The sequence below is a fragment of the Primulina eburnea genome, chromosome 5 (assembly GCF_022965805.1).
Source record: "Primulina eburnea isolate SZY01 chromosome 5, ASM2296580v1, whole genome shotgun sequence".
In the NCBI taxonomy this organism is placed as follows: Eukaryota; Viridiplantae; Streptophyta; class Magnoliopsida; order Lamiales; family Gesneriaceae; genus Primulina; species Primulina eburnea.
In genome coordinates this window covers 10,607,005-10,611,513 of record NC_133105.1, presented here as the reverse complement: position 1 = coordinate 10,611,513, position 4,509 = coordinate 10,607,005, and positions in this window count along the sequence as shown.

The following is a 4,509-nucleotide window of genomic DNA, read 5'->3' as shown; positions in this document are numbered from 1 at the left end:
GTTAAAATGACAAACACTCGATCTTACAATTGGCATCAGAGCCAAATTCACGTGTTCGATTTTTATTGATTGCAATGGGTGTAATTATTGAGGACGAGATTGTTAGGTACAATAATTATCCTTGTAGTGTGGAGTAATCGAAACGTGACATTTGAGCTACTGTACAATTTTAAAAAATTTAAAATACATCGTTATCATCAGCTATGGTTTTTGATAAAGTGAATAACACTTGATTTTACAAACCTTAGTAAAGTCATAATTCTCAAAACAACTGATTAACCTAAATATATACAAACATAATCCACAAAACCATTGATCAAAACAAATTATAAATATCCCACCACTAATCTCCATCTAGTTATAAAATTTCAATATAATTAAACAAAAATTTTCCAAACAAGTCTCAAACCCGGAAACTCATTCCAAACTCGGAATTCTCGATGTCAGATGGACTACAAATTATCTGCAAAATCAAGAGATTTCGTGTTGCACTTGAATTTTCTTGTACAAAACATTTCTCCATTCTCTTTTTCCTAAAAATAATTTGTTTTATAACAAAAGGAAAAATAAGTTTCTCATTTCTCTAACTTATCTAAAGGAAACAGTTCAAAGCCAATGCACGCCCTACAACGTACTTTAGCAAAATGAGATTTAAATTCAATCGTTACGCAATATTATAAAACAAACATATACACACTCAATATATCCTCATTAATTTGATTGATAATTATGTTTAATAAATTGGTAAAATAAATTTTTTGTTCATGTAACTTATTTAATTTTAGATTTTGATTTATTAAGTTTTCAAATTTTGTTTATAATACAAAAACTTATAATTTTCAACTATGCTATCGAGTGATTGGTTAGAAGGGAGCGTGGATTGAATAAACAATCACAATAGCTTGTCCAAAAATTCGGTTGGGTTAACAACTTTGAATTTTATTATTCTCACCAAGTTAATGTCAATTGGCTAATCAAATAAATTATGTGCGGAAATAAGCTAGACTGACATATTGAACACTAAAAAATGGCTAAGTAAGAAAGACATTTGGGTTATCAATGGTAAACTAACAATGTAAATAACACAAAGATCTTTCTGGATGTTCGGAGATATGAATAACTCCTACGTCATCCCTTTTTCCATATGGGAAGGATATTCACTAGAAGGCTTTGGAGATTACAACTTTTGTAACAATCCGATTCAGTAGGACTTTATCACTGCCTGACTGAATGTGGGGACCCGGACGCTAATCATCTTCTTAATCATCGTTGGGATTTAATTATCAGTTCTGATAAACAGGGTCTAAAAAAATTTTCTTTTTTAAAATGTAAATGCGGAAGGTAATGGAATCTAAATAATATACATCTCAGTATAAAATACTTTTCAGTATAAAAGTACAATACTGTACAATCTAAGTCTAAGGTTCAGTTACTAAGTTCAAGTAATAAACCAAGTCTACAGTAAGTCCGGAATCACCACGCTAACTCGTCTTCTCTCTTCATATTCTTGACCCTGATCCAGTCCCACCTGTTGTCATGCACACATACAAAACAAGACAACAGCCGGATAACTCCGGTGAGAATAAATCCCAGTATAAAACATGGTAAGCATGTATATAAACAATCTAAATCATAAAACATGCTATCATGAACATATTCAAAGTAATAGATTTCATAATCTATGAGATCTACTCAAAATAAGCATGCAACTCAATTCAGATAAACATGCAGTTTATATCAAATCATATAAACACAGGCTATCATGTCTTAAAGCACTAAACATGGGTTTCATAATCTATGAACCCACATTTCTAAACACATGCAGTTCTAGTCAAATCATGTCTAGACTCGACTCAACTATAACTCTAGGGATCCCGGTGGGAATAAGATGTCAATGGCTGTCACCTACCCTCCCACTCGGGGTGACTGTACGTCTTATTCCTAGACTTCGGTCTGAGCTGTATCAACGACTGCAATAGGAGTCATGGCTGCTCCTAAGCTGAGATACACCGAACATCTAGATATGTGACAATGGCTGTCAACGACTCTCCTATCTCAAATGCAATGTATAACAATTTGTAAACAAAGCATGCTCATTTCCAAAAGATTTGAATATAAAGTCTATAAACAAATCATAATCATATCAGAAGACAAACAATAATCAAGTATGTGATTTTATTGGAAAACTCAAATGAGATCTGATTTGAGTTATGTCTTTCCAAATATCACATAAATTATACCTTTGTCGTCCCGGTCTGACGAAGACGATGACCTGTATTCAAATCTGTCCATCTCGAATCTGAAATGACAATATCGAATACATTGTATCAGTGAATAACTCAATACACAATCTGTTCTGATCAATACTCAATTCAGTATACAATCTGATCAATATCTGAACAAGATACAATCTGAGTCATATCAATAATATCACAATCTAATCAAAATCATATCTGAATCTGATCAATCTAAATCAACTGATGTTTCGACGGCCTAACGATACTGTCTCGATAACCCCGTCAATCTCAACATCACAGTTATAATACCAGAATTCATAATCAGTATCATTACAGTTCATAATCTGAATAATAACACAACTCTGATATTGACTCTCAACTAACCCAACTCTGAAATTCATAACAATTTCATAAACAATCTGTTCTTCAGTCTAACTTCAATTATACGATATCTACGGTAGTAGAAACATCATATCTGATTCATATTCAGTTATGACAATATCATAAATTCAAAACATGTCTAAACGTAACAAAACTTACGTCCAGTTGTAGCCTGCGTTGATAGGAACACAGTACTATAATCAGATTGAAAATTGCACGGTTAGATTTCCCCAAAATCACGAATCCATGATTTAAAATCTGAGAATCCCTTTGGCCCTCGTTTCTTTCTTTCTTTCTTGTTTCTGATGGAGAGAATCGGTTGGTTCTTATATATACATGTACTTACACGTTGCATTATTTAAGCCAAATGTCGATTTTTCATGGTGCATGCCGCGCGCATATGCGCGCACAAAGCCGCGCATATGCGCCGGTAGTTCTGCCCGGCTGCCTGCAGTATAAATTTTCTCGCGCATATGCGCCACATTTCTCGCACATATGCGCGAGATGTTCTGTCTCGCACAAAATGCTTCTCGCGCATATGCGCCATTTAAGTCGCGCATATGCGCCGATGCCTCTGGACGTTACGCGCATGTGCGCGCAGTGGAGTCGCGTATGTGCGCGCAAGCTTCTGTCCTCCTCGCGCATGTGCGCCGATACATATCGCGCACATGCGCCATGTGCGCGGGGGCTCCTTTCTTGGCACATTGTCAATTCGTTTCACGACTCTTCCGGTCTAATCTGTTCCACCTATAATCATCTCGATTAATCCATAAATCATTCCAGATTAATCTCAGATTACGGTAATAAAATCTCGGGCATTACACTGAAACTCCTAGTTTAGCTTATTTACTTAAATAAAACTGAAAAATACACTAACTAACAGTTTACAAGTATTTTGAAACGAAAATACTAAGCACAAATTGATGCTCAATGATCTTATATAATACTTAAGCACATGGTAAGAAATCTTAAAAGTAATTGGGCTCTTGAAAGCTTGAACTTATGCGATGATTCTAGAGAGCCTAACTAATTGATAAGTCCATCTATTTATATATTTGGATTCGATGGTTAGTAAAATCAAATATTATATCTATTTCAAATATAGTAGCCGTTAATCCCATATTTTTCTACGGCATTGTCCTTTATGATAATCGTACACTGTAGGCAGTGGTCGTGGATTTCTGACAAATCATATATTGTTGGTAAGGAAGAATTTATCCAATAATTCATAATTGTAACTATGAGTAGTTGGACTGATTCTTAATACCCATTTACTCTACTATCTTTTAGTCTAGTTGGTCTTCAATTGTTAGTTATGTAGATCTTGATATCAGTTAAGCTCAATCAAATTTTGTTTTCTAATACTTTCAATTTAGTTCATTTTCACTTCAATTTGGCTTTGTTGTTAAATCACCAAAACTTAATTGATCCAATAATTTATCCTTTTTTGGTGTTTTAAATTTTTGCATAAATAACTAATTGCCATAGAAATGATAGTCGTAAGACTTAAATCTGAATTATAAATTTTAAAAGATCCTAATTCACGACAATTGTATGTATACCGATAAGCTAGCATTATCTTTTATGAAAGTCTCTATGACAACTCGAGTGCTTGCTTGACTAAGTTGATATCTAGGAGAGCTGTTCTTTGATGTATCTTTCTTCTGACTAACTCCCCCTTTCCGACTAACTTCCCCTTTTTGTCAACACCAATGGTCTTCAAAATTTCAAGAACTGAGATCAATTGGGTAGACACTGTATCAATCTTTGAGGAAAGATATTCATGAACTTTGTCTACTTAACTTTTAGCTTATGATTGGACGTAGAAAATTTTCCAGAGAGTATGAGCAGTATGAACTTGATCATATTTTCAAATTTTCTAGAGAGCTAA